Raw genomic sequence first — 22,274 nt, 5'->3', positions numbered from 1 at the left:
GCTTAGTGTATTCATCTCTTGGTCTCCCTCTACGATTTTTACCCTCCACGCTGCCCTCCAATACTAAATTGGTGATCCCTCGATGTCTCAGAACATGTCCTACCAACCGATCCCTTCTTCTGGTCAAGTTGTGCCACAAGCTCCTCTTCTCCCCAGTTCTATTCAATACCTCCTCATTAGTTATGTGATCTACCCATCTAATCTTCAGCATTCTTCTGTAGCACCACATTTCAAAAGCTTCTATTCTCTTCTTGTCTAAGCTATTTATTGTCCACGTCTCACTTCCATACATGGCTACACTCCATACAAATACTTTGAGTAACGACTTAAATCAATACTCGATGTTAACAATTTTCTCTTCTTAAGAAACGCTTTCCTTGCCATTGCCAGTCTACATTTTATATCCTCTCTACTTCGACCATCATTAGTTATTTTGCTCCCCAAATAGCAAAACTCCTTTATTACTTTATGTGTGTCATTTCCTAATCTAATTCCCTCAGCATCACCCGACTTAATTCGACTACATTCCATTATCCTCGTTTTGCTTTTGTTGATGTTCATCTTGTACCATCCTTTCAAGACACTGTCCATTCCATTCAACTGCTCTTCCAAGTCCTTTGCTGTCTCTGACAAAATTACAATGTCATCGGCGAACCTCAAAGTTTTTATTTCTTCTCCCTGGATTTTAATACCTACTCCGAACTTTTCTTTTGTTTCCTTTATTGCTTGCTCAATATACAGATTGAATAACATCGGGGATAGACTACAACCCTGTCTCACTCACTTCCCAACCACTGCTTCCCTTTCATACCCCTCGACTCTTATAACTGCCATCTGGTTTCTGTACAAATTGTAAGTAGCCTTTCGATCTCTGTATTTTACCCCTGCCACCTTCAGAATTTGAAAGAGAGCATTCCAATCAACATTGTCAAAAGCTTTCTCTAAGTCTACAAATGCTAGAAACGTAGGTTTGCCTTTCCTTAATCTTTCTTCTAAGATAAGTCGTAGGGTCAGTATTGCCTCACGTGTTCCAACATTTCTACGGAATCCAAACTGATCTTCCCCGAGGTCGGCTTCTATCAGTTTTTCCATTCGTCTGTAAAGAATTCGCGTTAGTATTTTGCAGCTGTGACTTATTAAACTGATAGTTCGGTAATTTTCACATCTGTCAGCACCTGCTTTCTTTGGGATTGGCATTATTATATTCTTCTTGAAGTCTGAATTATTACCCGTTAAAAATTATTTATATTCGGTTTTATTAAGGCGAGATTCAGTATCATAGAGTAATGAGGTGATTTTGACACTTACTCTTTACAAATACTTCTACTAGAGACGGGACGAGACAAAATATTTACTACTATGTACAAATTGTTATAGTTTATGTATAACTACGACAAAGCATTGTACAAAGAATTGTTCATTGAGGTAAAAGAAGGAAGCTCACATTGTTATACGCTCCTATATGAATTAAAACACAACGCAAAACAGAAAAAATAAAATGGATTTACCAAAAAAGTAATGTTCACTGTATGGCAGTAGTGTGTGCGTGTGTGTGAATGACGCTAAAGCAGTCATTATTCTTATTAAAATTTAATCATTTTGTAATCCTTGTTTTAAAGTTGACGGTAGAATACCACGCAGTTTTGGTTATTTATTTTAAAACATCATAATATATTTGGCACAATGATGATTGTGTTTCAGACTAATACGAAGTCAGGTATTCTTAAAAAAATGTAAAATAAAGTGACCATAAAAATAAAACTGTTCGTGTTTCGCTGCAGACCAATTTCGACACGTTGAAGTAATAAGGAGGTTGGTCACTACTAGATGATGCCTTTTCCAACGGGGAGGGGGGGGGGGGGGGATATTCTCTTACTGCAGATACGGAATGCTGCAACTTAACGTACACTTTCCGGGTGCAAAATGAATAGGCAATATTCCGTCCGTGAGGCAGAAAATAATGCCTGCATTCGCTATCAGAAGTCGGTTTCTAAAAGGTATTTGTAAATTCGCACGTGAGAGAGCACACTTTTCTATTTACGGTCACTTATTGGAGGAAAAGTGAGAAATGAAAGTGAGATGTCACTTTCGTCTCTTGACTGTTGGACAAGGAAGCGGACGACGACAGCGCAGTAAGAAACTCAGTTTAAACGAAGTTTTCATGGGCTTTAGGCTTGAGCGGCAGCGGACATCGTTCCCGAGACACACAGTATAAAGTACCGTGAATGGCTCTGAGGACTATGGGACTTAACATCTAAGGTCATCAGTCCCCTAGGACTTAGAACTACTTAAACCTAACTAACCTAAGGACATCACACAGCCGACCGGAGTGGCCGAGCGGTTCTAGGCGCTACAGTCTGGAACCGAGCTACCGGTACGATCGCAGGTTCGAATCCTGCCTCGGGCATGGATGTGTGTGGTGTCCTTAGGTTAGTTAGTTTTAAGTAGTTCTAAGTTCTAGTGGACTGATGACCTCAGAAGTTAAGTCCCATAGTGCTCATACCCATTTGAACCATTTTTTGAAACCACACACATCCATGCCCGAGGCAGGATTCGAACCTGCGACCGTAATAGTCGCGCGGTTCCAGACTGAAGCGCCTAGAACCGCTCGGCCACACCGACCGGCAAGGAATCGTTCATCGTCTACGTCTATTTGCTCCCCTTGTACAGTGGCTCCACTTGTACAATCGTCGATATTATAAGACTTGAACGTATACAGAATAAAAACTTTTCAAATTTCTGCATGGTAGTGTGCTGACAAACAGAATAGCATAGAAAGGAAGGTTAAGCTCCTTGAAGAGGTAAACTGAGTCGTAACATAAGGTTACCGAAACAGGCAGAGCGAGAAAATAGTGCCGGCCGCGGTGGCCGAGCGGCTCCGCTTCAGTCCGGAACCGCGCGACTATTACGGTCGCAGGTTCGAATCCTGTCTCGGGCATGAATGTGTGTGTTGTCCTTAGGTTAGTTAGGTTTACGTAGTTCTAAGTTCTAGGTGCCTGATGACCTCATATGTTAAGTCCCATAGTGTTCAGAGCCATTTGAACCATTTTGAGAAAATAGTCTGTTGCCGGTATATGAAGCCCACTCCTGCAGAATACAATCCTAACACGCTCGAGTCAGTTAGTACACAGACGAGTGTTCTCAGAATTTTGCTGCGCCACGTATCATCACTCCCATCATATTTTGCTACATCAGAAACTTCATGGCGACGGTTTTCGTAATAGCTCATATTTTGTCAGTCAGCTTGGGGCCCGATCAAAATAATTTACAAAGTTGGTCACATATTCAGCAAACAAAATGTTACCGCACAGTTTCTACATCAGACGTTTTACAAAACCAGCAATCCTCATTTTAGTTCTGCGATGATCACTCAAGATAGTACTAATGGCTGGCTAAGCGAGGGTTCGCTAATTTGTAAATTGATGCCGCTAGACGATGCGGCAGAATTGTCAGTCCGTTGCCGCCTGCCTGTCCATTCGCATTATGGATTTCGTGTTGGGTGGACGCCAAAGCTCTAAACTGGCAGCCGTCCAGCCAGAATCTAATCTCCAGCAGTCATTTCTTTTCGTCTGTAACTTCTTACGCAATTTTCAGGCTCGACTTCAGCGTCACCAGCGGCTTCTAATACGGAGCTTTCGAGGTCGGTCACGCTATTGATAATCTGTGAACTCTGCGTAGCACAATGTTTCCTGGAGCAAATAACAATATATCTTTGTGGAATAGACTAGCGATTGAGTTCCGCGATATAAAGTCGCCCACTAGTGCTTGTCAAGCTGCCGTCTGTCAGAGAATCACGCTTTACTGTTGCGGAAATGTCGACCCACGTGGGACGGTGGTGGAGTTAGTCACTGATTAGCAGACTCGTCTTTCCAGTTTCAAAGCGAAACGTGCGCCGGACGACTTCCTACTGCTGTAGGTGGTTTACTGACAAGATGCTCCCGTAAGCTACTGTTGAGCTGAACGGAAGACTGTGTGTAGCTATACTGAGGCAGTAGCCGGCCGTTGTGTCCGATTGGTTCTAGGCGCTTCATTCCCGGAACCGCGCTGCTGCTACGATCGCAGGTTCGAATCCTGCCTCGGGCACGGATGTGTGTGATGGTCAGGTTTAAGTAGTTCTAAGTTCTAGGGGACTGATGACCTCAGATGTCAAGTCCCATAGTGCTTAGAGCCATTTGAACCATTGAGGCAATAACTGCTGCATGCGGGTCGTGGAACACATTTCAGGAAGTTATTTGTTCTCATTCCCTTCTCATCTTTACATATAAAAATTCAGCCTGCGTATGTTTGTGCTCGCAAAACACGAAAAGCGGTCGGTCGAGTGACTTTAAATTTTGACATAACATTGCATGCCGAATACACACAAGTTTATTGTTGTTATTCATAGAAAATGCAAGTCGCACAGGAAACTGCAATTGCTTTAAGTCGAAGGGAATTTTTAATTCATTTCTGCAAGCAAATTTTCGCAAACGTGATGTTTTCCCTTTAATAAAAGGTGGTAAGTTGCGCCACGTATTGTTACATTTTGCGATAAGTATCTTATTGTGCTTTTGAGGACTTCCTCTCCTATGGTTTCAAGTAGGGCTATGTTTGAGCACAACTCTTAACTATTCGAACAGCTTACTTCACACTAGGGGAAATACCTGGTTCTGTTCGATCTTTTGATTTACTCGCGGTCTAGTGATGCTATATCCACAACTAGCCTCAGCGTTTGTATGTCGCTGTGGATTTTAATAATAAATGACTGTGAAACACGTTATAAAGTATCTTCTACGATGTAAGTCATATGTAACAACGGCAACAAATCAATAATGAAGAGTGCGCAACCATGGATGTATCAAATTCTCGAGCTGTCGCTCGTCCCGCGATCTAGCGACGTCTGATGGTACTATCTCCAATACGGGTATTGTCGCTGTAATCTATTCTCGCGATAGGAAGAACTGTTAGAGATTTGTGGAAACAACCTTTCCCCTTTATGTATTATGTTTACACTGAAAAACCAAAGAAACTGGTACACCTGCCCCATATCCTGTTGGGCCCCCGCGACCTCGCAGAAGTGCCGCAATATGACGTGGCAAAATAAATGGTTCAAATGGCTCTGAGCACTATGGGACTTAACATCTATGGTCATCAGTCCCCTAGAACTTAGAACTACTTAAACCTAACTAACCTAAGGACAGCACACAACACCCAGCCATCACGAGGCAGAGAAAATCCCTGACCCCGCCGGGAATAGAACCCGGGCGTGGGAAGCGAGAACGCTACCACACGACCACGAGATGCGGGCTATGACGTGGCATGTACTCGACTAATGTCTGAAGTAGTGCTGGAGCGAATTGACACCATGAATCTTGTAGGGCTTTCCATAAATCCCTAAGAGAATGAGGGGATGTAGATCTCTTGAACAGCACGTTGCAAGGTTCCTCAATAATGTTCACATCTGAGGAGTTTGGTGGCCAGCAGAAGTGATTAAACTCTGAAGACTGTTCATGGAACCACTCTGTAGCAATTGTGGATATGTGTGGTGTCGCGATGCCCTACTGGAATTGCCCAAGTCCATCGGAATGCACAAAGTGCATGAATGAATGCAGGTGATGAGACAGAACGCTTTTACTACGCGGCACCTGTCAGAGTCGTTTCTAGACGTATCAGGGATACCATATCACTCCTATTGCAAACGCCCCAGACCATTACAGAGCCTCCACCCGGTTGAACATTCCCTGCTGACTCCCACGGTCCATGGATTAATGAGGTTGTCTCCATACCCGTACACGTCCATCCGCTCGATGATACAATTTGAAACGAGACTCGTCCGACCGGGCAACATGTTTCCAGACATCAACGGTCCAATGTCTGTGTTGACGGGCCCAGGCGAGGCGTAAAACTTTGTGTCGTGCAGTCATCAAGGGTACACGATTGGGCCTTCGGCTCCGAAAGCCCGTATCGATGATATTTCGTTGAATCGTTCGCATGCTGATAGTTGTTGATGGCCCGTCATTGAAATCTGCAGCAGTTTGTGGAGAGGTTGCAGTTCTGTCACGTTGAACGATTCTCTTCAGTCGTCGTTGGTCCCGATCTTGTAGGATCTTTTTCCAGCCGCAACGATGTAGGAGATTTGATGTTTTGCCCGATTCCTGATATTCACGTTACACTCGCGAAATGGTCGTATAGGAAAACCTCCACATCATCGCTACCTCGGAGATGCTGTGTTCCATCGCTCGTGCGCCGACTATAGCACCGCATTCAAACTCCCTTAAATCTTAATTAGGCCTACCTGCCATTGTAATAGGAGTAACCGATATAACAACTGCGCCAGACACTTGTCTTTTCTGCATCTTCACATGTATCTGTATTTGAATAGGCATGCCTATACCAGTTTCTTTGGCGCCGCAGTGTATGTGTGTTTCAAGTCAGATTACAAAATCTTATGTAGACAGTGCTCTTCCTCTTCTCTTGAAGAAGAAACCTGTGCAAAATTTTATCAGATCGTAATAAAACTGTATGTTTGTATGAATTACATAGAAACAAAGTGACAGACAAATACTGTGCTTTAAGTAGATAGGTTGTGAAAGTTGCAAGCGAAAGTCTCGAAACGTTATTGACCAATTTACTTCGCAATTTAAATGGTACTCTCTTAAACATTCAGACTACAGAATCTCAATTTTCAGTAACGATACACAAGGCTCAAGGAGATGGACGGGGGGGGGGGGGATTTGGAGAGGGGGAAGGTACTTAAGAGAGGGAGAGGAGACGGACAGAGGCAGGAGAAGAAGGAGGTTAGGACTTTCTTTGTCTTTTCTTTCTTTGCATTTAACCGGGCCAAGCCACAGCAACACGTGTCGAGTACAGCTATTCATTAATTATTTGAACAGTATACAATCACAAAATAAGTTATAATTTGTGTTGTTGTTTTTCAGTCTCCGCCTTCGCTGCAGAGTTGGTCAGCGCATCTGACTGCCAGCTGTTTCAGTTCCCAGTACAGTCAGGGATTTCCTCCATGGTGAAACTAGGTCCAATCAGCCTCCTGAGACCAACTCATCTACATCTAAATATATACTCCGCTAGCCACCAAGCGGTGTGCGGCGGAGGGCACAATTTGCGCCAAAGTCATATTTATCCCCTCTGTTCCACTCGCGGATCGCGCGAGGGAAAAACGACTGTCTGAACGCCTCAGTACGAGCTCTAATCTCCCTTATCTTTGAATGGTGATCATTGCGCGATTTGAAAGTTTGAGGTAATAATATATGCTCTACATCCTCGGTGAAGATAGGATTCCGGAATTTAGTGGTTCAAAATGGCTCTGAGCACTAGGCGACTAAACTTCTGAGGTCATCAGTCGCCTAGAACTTAGAACTAATTAAACCTAACTAACCTAAGGACATCACACACATCCATGCCCGAGGCAGGATTCGAACCTGCGACCGTAGCGGTTGCTCGGCTCCAGACTGTAGCGCCTAGAACCGCACGGCCACTCCGGCCGGCCGGAAATTTAGTGAGCAGCCCCTTCCGTTTAGCGCGTCATCTATCTGCAAGTGTGCCCCATTTCAAACTTTCTATGAGATTTGTAACGCTCTCGCGATAGCTAAGTTTACTAGTCACGAATCTTGCCGCTCTTCTTTGGACCTTCTCAATCTCTTGAATCAGACCCAACTGGTAAGGGTCCCATACAGACGAACAATACTCGAAACTAACGTATTGTAAGCTATTTCCTTTGTTGAAGGACTGCATCGCTTTAGGATTCTACCAATAAACCGCAGTCTAAGAGTTTGCCTTACCCGTTACTTGTGTAATCTGATCATTCCATTTGAAATCACTTCGAGTAGTCACACCCAGATACTTGACGGATGTTTCCGTTTCCAAAGCCTGGGGAACTACTTTAATAAGTAGCGGCTCCCAGTTCTGGAAAACCGACAATGGCCGGGAAAGCGGTTTGCCGACCCTACACTGCTTCGTAATGACTATATGTCAGAGAATGAATGTTGCTCGCAAGCAAGTTAGTGAATCTTGAAATGAGGTAATGTTGTTGTATCGTCTATGATATCGGACGCATTTCTCACACACACTTTCGGTATTATGCTCTCGGTTTTCGAACCAAAATGATGATTACGTCTTTACGATGTCTGATTGTAGTCCAGACAGTGAGTACACTTAAGACCACACCTCGCGGCACCTAGAGAAACGAATGATGTTACTCTTCGAAATAATTTGTGCAATAATGGGATCATAATTTTGGCTGGAAACACGCGGCTACCCACTGAAATTCTGCATGTTTTTCGGTGCCAAAACAGAGAAGAGTGGACTTAGGGTGTTGATGAAACAGTACCTGTATGGAAAAGCCTTGAGGAAAGCACGCACCTACATGGTGATAAGAAAACTCAACTCCATTTCATGATAGCCAAGTTGTGTACTGAATTTAATTTTGTCGTAAGAACAATATCGTGTAGGGCGTCGGGGGTGCTGAGTGGTCGCATCTGTTTGGATGTTCTAAAATTATACTCATCACTGTACTTCGCGGACATCAAGCGAATAAACGCATGATTAGGTTGACTGTAAACATCTGAAGGAAACTAATGTTTGATATCCTATTCGAACAAGTGGTAAGGGGAATGTGTCGACAAAAACAGATGCTAAATCACTATTAACAAAAGATATATGTGTTACGTAGTTGGGATTGCTATTCATGGGGTGATGATTACACAATGACTGCAGTTCTTTTGAGAAGTGAATTGGTCTTTTTCTCCGGTAGGTTTAGTGTCTAAAGTGGGAAGGACGTTCTTGCTTGTGACTAGAACCATATGTGTGTTTTTCTTATCTGGGGGCCCGGTTTGCGTTGCTAAGGGCAGTTAATGGAAAATATTATTGTTCCCTTAGATAACAAACGTATGATAACTCAGGAAACACACATATATAGAGAGTAGCTTCTTGCGTCGAGTCCGTGGTACAAAGGTATACACTTAGGAGGGTAAATGTTTGTTTCTAGAGACTCGTACAGAGCCTCTGAAGAAAGCAGTAACAAAGTATGCATGAGTGAGAAATGTGGGATAGAACTTCTAGAAAATAAAGAGTAGAAATCTACGTGGGCTTCTGGGAGGAAGACTAACCCTCAAATGTGTTAGTCTTATTATTAAATAGTTACGTCTGGTACGACACATAAATGAAACTGTACTGACAATGAAAGGTGTAACACTGATTCGATTCCAGAATTATAGAGAAGTTTATGGTGTCTCTCTTTCATAAGCCCATATTGCAGTTGAAACTTTTTTTTTTTTTTTTTTTTGCGAGGCACTGCTGGATGAGAGTTTCTCATAATGAACTCCTCTCCGCTCTTCAGTTTTGTGTGATGTGGTTTTCAAGTCGAAAAATACTACTATTGTCTTATTCAGTAGCTACCCATACAAAATATGACTTTTTTAAATCGTTATTATTTTGTAAGATGATACCTGAAGTGGTACTTCATCAACCACTATATATCCCATCAAAACGAGAAAATGAGATTATAGCAACAACAACGCCACGGCAATAACTGCTGCTACAGGGAACAGTCTTCCCTTATGCAGGTTGATTCCGTAACGAGTTTACAAACTTTCAGGGATGTTAGAGAACGGTAAATATTCCAGTTTGAGGTAAGGAGCCGTGGTCTGGAAAGGACTGAGTTAAAATCCACCTTAGCCTCACACAGCGCTCGAACTAAGGGCCCGAACTTCCGAACCCTGGTCAAGACGTACAGAATTCCCGCTGAATACTCCCCAATACCCTCAGGTAACTCTCCTGTTGATGGACTAGTAACGGTACACGTTACTCGGTGTCAGAGAGACTGAGTATCCAAAGTCTACCGGACAGTAATAAACGTAATGAGTTCCATTTAACCGCACAAGTTTCACAAGCTGCCACAATTACAGCAGTGTTCAAAATAGCGTCCCCAGAGTTTGTGCAGGCATGGCGAAGTCGCACAAAGTTCTGTCGTACCCGTTCTGACGTTCCCGTTGTCGTTTGAACAGTGTCCAAGGCAGCGAGAATTCCTGTCAACAGATTCTCTATAGCAATGGTTACCAAACTGAAGGTTATTACCCCTGGGAGGTACAATGAAATTTTCTGCGGGGTGAAAACTAAACGATTCGATTCTGTTTCAGTCACGAAGCTAAATAATTTTCGTAAGATCATTACCATTATCACAGTTTTGTAAGACAATTATTGATTATATAAGTTATCAATAATTATTTTTTCTCGCTTAGTAGCATTAATGCTGTGGAGGTTCCGCACATAGTCCACCCACTACACACATATGTTGTGCTTTGTCCCGCACATTGCTGATGATAAAAGTGACACACATACATAACAAATGCGAAATACCTCAAGAAAATGTCTTCTCCAAGTGTAGGTAGTACCTGCAGTAGCCCAGAAATTCGGAAATTTCTTCATTACTCGATTCAGAACAGTTAAATGAATTAATTGACAGCACGACACAGCAGTAACTACATGAGAGTTACTAGAATGCTGTACACGGTTTTACTATTATATTATTAGAGTGGTTATGTACAAAGCATTACCAGCCTGAAGTCGTCCAATTTCTGCCAGTTCAGAAGTAAGAAGTGCAGCAGTGAACTGATTTACGAACGGTACGTATAGTGCACACGTTTGAACTTGTTTGATTTTAAATGGGGCTTCAGTGTGCAGGTCAAGCAAGTGCGGCAATGGAGAGGAGTAATGCAGGGGAAGCATGTTTTGTAACATGTGTAACGTCACTATGGATAGTTAGCTTTCTATTCCGAGGAGTTCTGGGTGGCACTTGCGGTGCACCACGAAATCCGTCGTCATTCATTCTTAAACACACACACACACACACACACACACACACACACACACACAAGAGCGCGCGAGCGTGCGCGCACTATATATACAGGGTTGTTACAAATGATTGAAGCGATTTCACAGCTCTACAATAACTTTGTTATTTGAGGTATTTTCACAATGCTTTGCACACACATACAAAAACTCAAAAAGTTTTTTTAGGCATTCAAAAATGTTCGATATGTGCCCCTTTAGTGATTCGGCAGACATCAAGCCGATAATCAAGTTCCTCCCACACTCGGCGCAGCATGTCCCCATCAATGAGTTCGAAAGCATCGTTGATGCGAGCTCGCAGTTCTGGCACGTTTCTTGGTAGAGGAGGTTTAAACACTGAATCTTTCACATAACCCCACAGAAAGAAATCGCATGGGGTTAAGTTGGGAGAACGTGGAGGCCATGACATGAATTGCTGATCATGATCTCCACCACGACCGATCCGTCGGTTTTCCAATCTCCTGTTTAAGAAATGCCAAACATCATGATGGAAGTGCGGTGGAGCACCATCCTGTTGAAAGATGAAGAAGTCGGCGCTGTCGGTCTCCAGTTGTGGCATGAGCCAATTTTCCAGCATGTCCAGGTACACGTGTCCTGTCACGTTTTTTTTTTTTTTTTTTTTTTTTTTTTTTTTTTTTTTTTTTTTGCAGAAGAAAAAGGGGCCGTAAACTGTAAACCGTGAGATTGCACAAAACGCATTAACTTTTGGTGAATTGCGAATTTTCTGCACGATTGCGTGAGGATTCTCTACCGCCCAGATCCGCACATTGTGTCTGTTCACTTCACCATGAAGAAAAAATCTTGCTTCATCACTCAAAGCAAGTTTCGCACTGAACGCATTCTCTTCCATGGGCTGTTGCAACCGCGCCGAAAATTCAAAGCGTTTGACTTTGTCATCGGGTGTCAGGGCTTGTAGCAATTGTAAACGGTAAGGCTTCTGCTTTAGCCTTTTCCGTAAGATTTTCCAAACCGTCGGCTGTGGTACGTTTAGCTCCCTGCTTGCTTTATTCGACGACTTCCGCGGGCTACGCGTGAAACTTGCCCGCACGCGTTCAACCGTTTCTTCGCTCACTGCAGGCCGACCCGTTGATTTCCCCTTACAGAGGCATCCAGAAGCTTTAAACTGCGCATACCATCGCCGAATGGAGTTACCAGTTGGTGGATCTTAGTTGAACTTGTCCTGAAGTGTCGTTGCACTGTTATGACTGACTGATGTGAGTGCATTTCAAGCACGACATACGCTTTCTCGGCTCCTGTCACCATTTTGTCTCACTGTGCTCTCGAGCGCTCTGGCGGCAGAAACCTGAAGTGCGGCTTCAGCCGAACAAAACTTTGAGTTTTTCTACGTATCTGTAGTGTGTCGTGACCATATGTCTATGAATGGAGCTACAGTGAATTTATGAAATCGCTTCAATCATTTGTAATAGCCCTGTATATACAGTGTAGTGAGGTGCTAAAGATGGCAGTAATGTACAGTGGCGGCACTAGCTAATGTCTGAATGCACTCAGGGGTAATAGCGTAAGAAAGTATGGGTACCACTGCTCCATAACCTCGAGAGGCGTCTCAAGACTTTTCACTTGGCCCCACAAGAAGAAATCAAGTGGCTTAAGAACTCGTGAACGTGCTGGCCACGGAAAAGGGATTGTATGATCCAGATGTTTTCAAGCCCTCTGTCCAAAGTGAGGGCGGCTCATCATGTTGAAGTGCTCGTTGCGATTGCCTGCCCTACGATCTTCGCACACAGCCAGGTGATAGTTGAAAGTGCTCACTGCAACAGATATCTAGTATTGCTGGCCCCTGTTTTGATCACAAGTGAGGTAGATTATTCCTAAACGTCGGTCAGGGGCCTAAAGATTGCGTAGTAAAACGCTGAAACTGGTTGCCCAATAAAGTAAGGTTGAAAATTGACGCCTGAAAGGCGTTTAGTTTGGCGCCCTCTACCGAAGAGCCGAGTCTCGCAGCCATCGTTAAAAAGATGGCCAAAGAGAGATAAACTCTTCACGTCCGGCTCCTACGCACATATACATAAGCCACATAATTAATAATTAATAGACGCGTAAAACCTCTCTTGCAATTTTTTCGGAATTTCAAGAGTAGTGCATCTTACCACTTGCACATTACGTTGCTTTAATGGCCTACTACTGGTGTGCGAAGTTTGAAGTAAATCTATGAACTCAGCGTCGTGGCCTATGCTTGTAAGTACATATTGATATAGTATGAAATGTAAGTGATTACGGTAGATACTGCATTTTCGTGGAGACTGCTTAGAGCAATTGTTTATAAACCGTGTTTTTACGCACTGTTACGTGGCTACGACTAGCAAAAGCATTCCTTGTGTACACATACCATCAAATTGGGCAACGTTATTCACGATGTAATCATTGGCACGTCAAAACACCGTAACTCCTTTCTGCCGCTGTGGCATGCTCACGTTGAAGATCCATTTTTACTGCTCTTATTCCGTACAATCGACTAGAAATATAGAATATATATATATATATATATATATATATATATATATATATATATATATGCCGCTTCACTGCGATGGATTACTTCAACGGTGTTGGGTCACATGTCTGTCTAGTACCAGTTCAACACAATGCTAGTTGTGCAACACACCCGTTGCAATGCATGTCGTTACACGTCTCATGCAGCCTTACACTTCGAAATATAGAAATGTAACACGTGACAATTTCTTCACAGCCAAACGTCTTGCACAGCAGCTGGAGCGGGAGAACACAACCATGGTGGGTACACTGAGGAAAGCCCGAAGAGAATTTCCTCCATCAGCCGAGTCTAGTACCAGATCTTTGTATGATACTATTTTATACAAATCTGGTGATAACAATTACTTCCTATCAGGGGAAGACAAAAAAAATGTCCTCCTATTGAGCACAGCGCATCAGTCAGTTGCAGTTGTTGAACAAACACGAAGAAACTCCCTGAAACTGTGAGCTTCTACAATTCCACTAAATTTGGAGTTAATATTCTGGGCTCGATGTCTCATCTGTACACTTGAGTTTGGCTACCGCAGATGACCTACGCACGTGTTTTTCAACGTCCTAGACCTTGCTGGAATCAACGACTGGATCCTTTACAGAGAGACAGCTAATGTTTCTTATCAAATCAGCAGAAGAGTTCTCCTCTGTGAACGTACAGTCAAGGAAAGGACCTGTCCATACATTTACTGTTACCACTGATATACGTAAGGTAATGGTACGGAAGACGTTGCAGATAGAAGGATGCATACGTTCGAACAAAACGAAAAATCTGCGTGCAGTGCAAGAAAATCTTATGACTGGAAGTGTTCAGTACGTATGTGCTGCAAAGTATTTTGACAAAACTGGTGGCTTTGATGGAAAGATATAGAGAGAGAAAATGTTGTTGCCGTGCGGGATTAGCCGAGCGGTCTCGGGCGCTGCAGTCATGGGCTGTGCAGCTGGTTCCGGCGAGGTTCGAGTCCTCCCTCGGGCATAGATGTGTGTGTTTGTCCTTAGGATAATTTAGGTTAAGTAGTGTGTAAGCTTAGGGACTGATGACCTTAGCAGTTAAGTCCCATATGATTTCACACACATTTTTTTGATAAAATGTTTTCTCATTATTGCTACAGCAGTTTGTGTCCATTGTTGTTTTTGGTACGAAATATAAGCTTGGGGCTTTGGCTGAGTACAAGTGTTACAGATAAAAATGTTATTGCATAATTATATGTTTATTTGCATTTGTAAGTTTAGTTTAAATTGAAACTTCCTGGCAGATTAAAACTGTGTGCCCGACCGAGACTCGAACTCGGGACCTTTGCCTTTCGCGGGCAAGTGCTCTACCACTTGCCCGCGAAAGGCAAATGTCCCGAGTTCGAGTCTCGGTCGGGCACACAGTTTTAATCTGCCAGGAAGTTTCATATCAGCGCACACTCCGCTGCAGAGTGAAAATCTCATTCTAGTTTAAATTGATTTTGCCTTCTTTGCTTCGACCTTTTCTGTTTAATTAAATATACTTTCTATAGAAATTTTTAAGCGTAACAGATTTGTGCGAGATCTGTACGATATGCGTAATGCACTACTGACCTATAAAGACCCCGTACTGAAGTAACTTAAGAAGTAAAACAGGACAAAGAAGAAAACTTAACCGGTCAAAGTGACCGGTAGCGTTCCTTCTAAGTAGTTCGCCAATGCTGGTCCTCCTAGTGTTAATGCTTGTTTTGTTTGTTTTTCGCTTTGTTATGGAAATTGACGCACTTCGGTTAAGTAGCAGAGTTTGGACGAGTGTGTGTGTGTGTGTGTGTGTGTGTGTGTGTGTGTGTGATATGGTCTGGAAATTGGGGTGGCGTCGCTCCCGACTCTGGCGACGCTGTGGATGGCGTACGAGCGGCGACAGAGAACGCTGTAATTGAATGAAACTGGAAAGCGGAGGCTGTGCGCAGACCGCAGCTCCGCCTGATGGATGGACCGGCCCGCTGTTATCCGGATCGCATTTCCATTGATTAAATAGCGCGGCGGCGCCTAGATGCCCGGGCGTCCGATCCGCGTTTCCCGATGCTAATGAATGCGTCGCTGCGTGACGCGCGTGCGCCGCCAAATGCTAAACATTTCCTGTCCGCCCGCGTGTTCCAGGCAGGTGTACCGGGACACCATTCTACACACCTCTCTCGTTGTGAACCTTTCAGTCCATTCCTAACAAATGATTTCCGGGCCACACCTACACTGATGAGTCGGAACATTATGGCCACCCGCTTAATAGCGTGTTGGTGCATCACTGGTATCCGACAACGCAGTGATTCTTAGTTTCTTGGACTCGACAAGTCCATGGTAGATGCCTGAAAGTGCTGTGGCACCGGAAGTGTACACACAGGGCACGCGATGACGGCGAATTATGGCCCTGTGGTTTGTGGCCGCCTATCTGGCACCTGATAGCGTGACAGATGTATTCCATCGGGCCGTTTCCGAGGTGTTGGTTCACAGGCGGTGCCATAAAAATCTGTCCTTCCCCATTTGCGGCCCATATTCTTCATTCATCTTTTCTCCGCTTATATATTTTCCTTACCATGTATTTACTTGTCCAATGACTCTTGCGTATACCTGAACTGATATTTCTCCAACCTCGTGGCGGTGGGCCGGTCCTTTCATAATCTTCCTAAATCGGTAGCGTGGACGATGTAAGGGATGGGCTCAAGGGCTAGTGATTTTCCTCAGCATCTATTGCAAATAAACTTTTGATATGTTGGGTCAGATGGTTCGGAGGGCGGAATTAGTGTTCACATGAGGTAATCCTTCATAATCAATAAAGTTTTTTTTTCTTTTTTCCTAAATGCGGGAAGACTACAAGAATCAGAAGAGAGAGTTCCCTTGGACGTGCGTTGAATTCTGTCTTCTCTTTTGTCCAGTTTTTTAGGCGACTGTTGCATTTTGGAAAGTGGTCAAGTTCAAAAATGGTTCAAATGGTTCTGAGCACTATGCGACTTAACTTCTGAGGTCATCAGTCGCCTAGAACTTAGAACTAATTAAACCTAACTAACCTAAGGACATCACACACATCCATGCCCGAGGCAGGATTCGAACCTGCGATCGTAGCGGTCGCTCGGCTCCAGACTGTAGCACCGAGAACCGCACGGCCACTCCGGCCGGCCTAAGTGGTTAAGTGCTCGATAGGAAGGGGCATCTTACATCAGAAGGTGGAGGCGTTTACTAACTGGATGTAGTAGTCACTGAACGAAGCGAACTTGCCGTTGCTTAACTGAAGGAAGTAAATCCACTCGTTTCTGGGGAAATACGAGTGTGGTGTTGTCTCTTGACCTACTGACTCTGAAGCGTATTCCTGTTGCGTTTTGATGACAAGAGTATTCGCTTAAGTAAGTAGCAGCAAGCTGAGACGGCGTGTCAACATTGAGCTTTATGCGTTATGCAGGCCACTAGTTGGATCCCGGAATATTTCTGACAGTATTAATGTTAACGTCTAAGTAGTGAGATGTTAAATCCTGCCTCGCGTGTTAGCACGAATGTGGTGATACTTCTTCGGAAAGAATTTATAAGCATAGCAGCGCATATGATTTTAATCCGGGTTCATCAATAAACGTTTCCAAATATGTTTACGGAGCAATACGTCACGTAATTCATACCGCACATCGACTAAGATTGTATGGATCATTGCTACGGCCGCGAATGGTATGTCCACAGAAGATCCGAGAAGGGCTGAAGGAAAGTTCCACATGTGTCTCAAAGTTAGCACGTCTTTGTGTGTCAGTCTTTCATTATCTATACTGCACATCTCAGAATTGTTACTGACGAATTTTTCTCTTCTCTTGGCTGAAGTAGGTGCGCAGTTTTTGATGCGAGCGGGATTCAAAGCTTGATTGGCCACAAAGATTCAGACTTTTCGTATTTTCGTTAAATCAGCACAGGCAACCACCTTTCATTCGACAAGGACCATTTTCATTCTCTTTAGTTGTCCAACGTTGACTAGATACAGTAACTTTTCAGTTTTGACGTCACTTGTATGTGGATACGTAATCACTCGTTAAAATACTGATATAGAAGTAATATGGGTAGATAGGTTCACTTATACAACATTGTAGTTTTAAGACGTTGTCGTGTCTACCACCACAAACCTGCTAAAGTCTTTATTATGTTGCAAGTAGTTTCGACAGCTTATGTTCAGATTGCTGTACATCAAATGTCAATTACACCAGTTGAAACTCTAAATTGGCATTGTTGACATAAAAATGACGACACTAGTGGCAATATAATTAATATTTTAGTAGCTTTGTAATGATATACTCTAAAATGACATTTATAACAGCCATGCAGTTCAGTCTTATAAAGAAGATGTTACTTTACTTTTATTGTTACCATTTTTACTGTTCCATTTGTTGTTGTGGTCTTCAGTGCAGAGGCTGGTTTGATGCAACTCTCCATGCTACTCTATTCTGTGCAAGCCTCTTCATCTCCGAATAACTACTGCCACCTACATTCTGAACCTGCTTAGCGTATTCATCTCGAGGCCTCCCTCTACGATTTCCCCCCCCCCCCCCCCCCCCCCGCCCCCCAAGCTTCCCTTTAGTACTAAATTGCTGATCGCTTGATGCCTCAGAACGTGTCCTATCAACCGGTCCCTTCTTCTAAAGTTGTGCCACAAATTCCTCTTCTCCCCAGTTCCGATCAGTACCTCCTCATTAGTTACGTGATCTACCCATCTAATCCTCAGCATTCTTCTGTAGCACCACATTTCGGAAGCTTCTATTCTCTTCCTATCTAAACCGTTTATGGGCCATGTTTCACATCCATACATGGCTACTATCCATATAAATACTTTCAGAAAAGACTTCCTGCCACTTAAATCTACACTCTATGTTAACTGATTTCTCTTCTTCTGAAACGCTTCCCTTGCCATAGCCAGTCTACATTTTATATACTCTCAACTTCAAAACGTTTGTTTTCTTAGTCCAATTTCCCATTCTTTCATTACTTTGTCTAAAATTGTTGTGTCTAGACAAGACAGCCTAGACACAATGAGAGGAAGCCGAAAGGCACGCGCTAAGTTAAAGCCGGATGGCGTGAGGTCTGAAACGGGATACGTAATGAATGCTATAAAGAAAAGTACGTAGCTTCTGGAATACTTAACTTTAATCCATCCTTTTGGTACATCTGGAGATTGTGGCGATACAAGTGAGACTCTTTAGATACATGCAATGTTACTAATGGCGCCTTGCTAGGTCGTAGCCATTGACTTAGCTGAAGGCTATTCTAACTATCGGCTCGGCAAAGGAGCGAGGCTTCGTCAGTATAGTCGCTAGCTACGTCGTCCGTACAACTGGGGCGAGTGCTAGTCCGTATCTCGAGACCTGCCTTGTGGTGGCGCTCGGTCTGCGATCACACAGTGGCGACACGCGGGTCCGACATGTACTAATGGACCGCGGCCGATTTAAAGCTACCACCTAGCAAGTGTGGTGTCTGGCGGTGACACCACAAAAACTACGTTGAATAATACTGGCGAGTTCCTTGCCTTACTCCCGTTTTAACTAAGAATGTTACCGAAATGAATTTAATTTTTGATTTGGTTTCTGACAGTATTTGTTCGATCAGCTTTCGAGTTTTCATGTTTAGTCCGCGTTCTTCTAGAATATTCCATAGACATTGTCTATCCATAGAATCGTATGCTTTTTTTAAATTAACAAATGGCAGACTATTGGTTTCGACCTGAATAATTTAATTTTTAAAATAGTTTTAAGATTCAAGATCTGTCCCGGCATGATCTAGGTCGAAAGCCTGCTCAGTAATCTGAAATTGTATGTTTTAGCTCTTCTTGTGTCTTTAGAAGACAAGCGGATAAAATTTTGTAAGTGACCGTCAAAAGTGGTATTTTAGTGTACTTCTAATGATTTACGCGCAAAATTCAAATTTCCACTCATTTTCGTTATCACCTCGTAGTACTCACGTTAGATGGCATCCAAGCGACAGTTCCGAAGAGGTAACTTGAAACGCAGCCGTCGCCTTTTGTAGGTGGACGGCGCCTTGGTGGCACGAGCGCAGTACTTGGGGAAGTGGCCGCAGTTATCGCCGGGCCGTAATGGCACCTGGAGTGGCGGCCGGCAAAGGAAGTGCGCGTGCTGCGCTTCGCCTTCGCTTCGCCAGGCGGCTATCTCGCGGCCCGGGCGATACCGCACCGGCTGGGCTTGGTGACCGACCGCCGGCTCCTTACCATACAATGGCGGCGTTGTGGGCCCGCCAAGGTTTAAAGAGCGCGCGCGCCGTCCTAATGACAGCGCCAACCGGCCGCCCCTCCCTCCTCCTCCCACGAATCAATTAGGCTAATGCCTCTCCCGGACCGCCTTCTTAAAAGGACACAGACACATGGGTGGCCGCTGACGCGCCGATCTCGGCGGCAGGCGACTTTGCTCTGGACGCACGGTTGTTTGCCCCCTTTGCTTATTATTGTTTGCTTCATCTTCGTTCCCTCGACAAAAAGGACTGTAATGTGTTGCACAAGTGCTTTTGTCTTCAGTCAGGTGTTGCACACTACCAAAACAACGGTGGGGTAAATAGCAAGTGGTTCAAATGGCTCTGAGCACTATGGGACTTAACATCTGAGGTCATCAGTCCCCTAGAACTTAGAACTACTTAAACCTAACTAACCTAAGGACATCACACATATCCATGCCCGAGGCAGGATTCGAACCTGCGACCGTAGCGGTCGCGCGGTTCCAGACCGAAGCGCCTAGAAGGCCGGCAAATAACAAATGATAGGGTTGCTTGTAGTATTGATAGCGTTGGTAGGGAAAGAAACACAAATGAATGTGTAAAAGAGAAACTGAGAGCCCATGACTTCAGAATGACATTTTCACTCAGAATGACATTTTCACTCTGCAGCGGAGTGTGCGCTGATATCAGACTTCCTGGCAGGTTAAAACTATGTGCCGGACCGAGACTCGAACTCGGGACCTTTGCCTTTGGCGGGCAAGTGCTCTACCAACTGAGCTACCCAAGCACGTCTCCGTGTTAGACTTCGAGTCTCGGTCCGGCACAGTTTTAATCTGCCAGGAAGTTTCAGCCCATGAATATATATATATATATATACACTCCTGGAAATTGAAATAAGAACACCGTGAATTCATTGTCCCAGGAAGGGGAAACTTTATTGACACATTCCTGGGGTCAGATACATCACATGATCACACTGACAGAACCACAGGCACATAGACACAGGCAACAGAGCATGCACAATGTCGGCACTAGTACAGTGTATATCCACCTTTCGCAGCAATGCAGGCTGCTATTCTCCCATGGAGACGATCGTAGAGATGCTGGATGTAGTCCTGTGGAACGGCTTGCCATGCCATTTCCACCTGGTACCTCAGTTGGACCAGCGATCGTGCTGGACGTGCAGACCGCGTGAGACGGCGCTTCATCCAGTCCCAAACATGCTCAATGGGGGACAGATCCGGATATCTTGCTGGCCAGGGTAGTTGACTTACACCTTCTAGAGCACGTTGGGTGGCACGGGATACATGCGGACGTGCATTGTCCTGTTGGAACAGCAAGTTCCCTTGCCGGTCTAGGAATGGTAGAACGATGGGTTCGATGACGGTTTGGATGTACCGTGCACTATTCAGTGTCCTCTCGACGATCACCAGTGGTGTACGGCCAGTGTAGGAGATCGCTCCCCACACCATGATGCCGGGTGTTGGCCCTGTGTGCCTCGGTCGTATGCAGTCCTGATTGTGGCGCTCACCTGCACGGCGCCAAACATGCATACGACCATCATTGGCACCAAGGCAGAAGCGACTCTCATCGCTGAAGACGACACGTCTCCATTCGTCCCTCCATTCACGCCTGTCGCGACACCACTGGAGGCGGGCTGCACGATGTTGGGGCGTGAGCGGAAGACGGCCTAACGGTGTGCGGGACCGTAGCCCAGCTTCATGGAGACGGTTGCGAATGGTCCTCGCCGATACCCCAGGAGCAACAGTGTCCCTAATTTGCTGGGAAGTGGCGGTGCGGTCCCCTACGGCACTGCGTAGGATCCTACGGTCTTGGCGTGCATCCGTGCGTCGCTGCGGTCCGGTCTCAGGTCGACGGGCACGTGCACCTTCCGCCGACCACTGGCGACAACATCGATGTACTGTGGAGACCTCACGCCCCACGTGTTGAGCAATTCGGCGGTACGTCCACCCGGCCTCCTGCATGCCCACTATACGCCCTCGCTCAAAGTCCGTCAACTGCACATACGGTTCACGTCCAAGCTGTCGCGGCATGCTACCAGTGTTAAAGACTGCGATGGAGCTCCGTATGCCACGGCAAACTGGCTGACACTGACGGCGGCGGTGCACAAATGCTGCGCAGCTAGCGCCATTCGACGGCCAACACCGCGGTTCCTGGTGTGTCCGCAGTGCCGTGCGTGTGATCATTGCTTGTACAGCCCTCTCGCAGTGTCCGGAGCAAGTATGGTGGGTCTGACACACCGGTGTCAATGTGTTCTTTTTTCCATTTCCAGGAGTGTATATATATTTTTGCACGTAGTTAAAACCGTACAACATTCTGTGTTAGTGCATCGTGTACCTATAGTCATACAGAATGCGTTTTGTAAGTAATAACATCCAGTTGATCGCGTAACATCTGCGCTTCTTGTAACCAAAGCAATTACATTCGATGTAAGTACAGTTTTCGTACCCAAACACACACACTTAAGACATACGTATTGTTATTATGTGTTCAGTAGAACGTTCTTCATCATGGTCAAAGGTCTTTGTTATTGTTGGTGGATGCGAAAGTTTTTTACGGAAGAACAGAATCGTTTTTTTCCTGTTATTGGTGAATGTGAAAGTTGTTTATGGGATAACAGAAACATGTTTTATGTAAGTTCGACCAATTACTGAAGCGATGTTTGATGTACTGTATATATCACTGAAGAGCCAAAGACAATGGTACACCTGCCTAATATA

The 22,274-nt window shown here is 44.6% G+C and overlaps 1 protein-coding gene and 1 non-coding gene across 2 annotated transcripts in view; one reads left to right on the top strand and one right to left on the bottom strand.

The window, feature by feature from the left end:
• Positions 1 to 22,274, top strand: part of LOC124616402 — a 627,981-nt gene that overhangs the window by 384,041 nt on the left and 221,666 nt on the right. The window lies entirely within an intron of this gene.
• On the bottom strand, positions 20,247 to 20,321 carry Trnaw-cca. Its single transcript has one exon. It is a non-coding gene; the product is annotated as a tRNA-Trp (tRNA).

The sequence above is a fragment of the Schistocerca americana genome, chromosome 5 (genome assembly GCF_021461395.2).
Source record: "Schistocerca americana isolate TAMUIC-IGC-003095 chromosome 5, iqSchAmer2.1, whole genome shotgun sequence".
Classification (NCBI taxonomy): Eukaryota; Metazoa; Arthropoda; class Insecta; order Orthoptera; family Acrididae; genus Schistocerca; species Schistocerca americana.
This window is presented reverse-complemented; position numbering and strand designations above follow the sequence as displayed.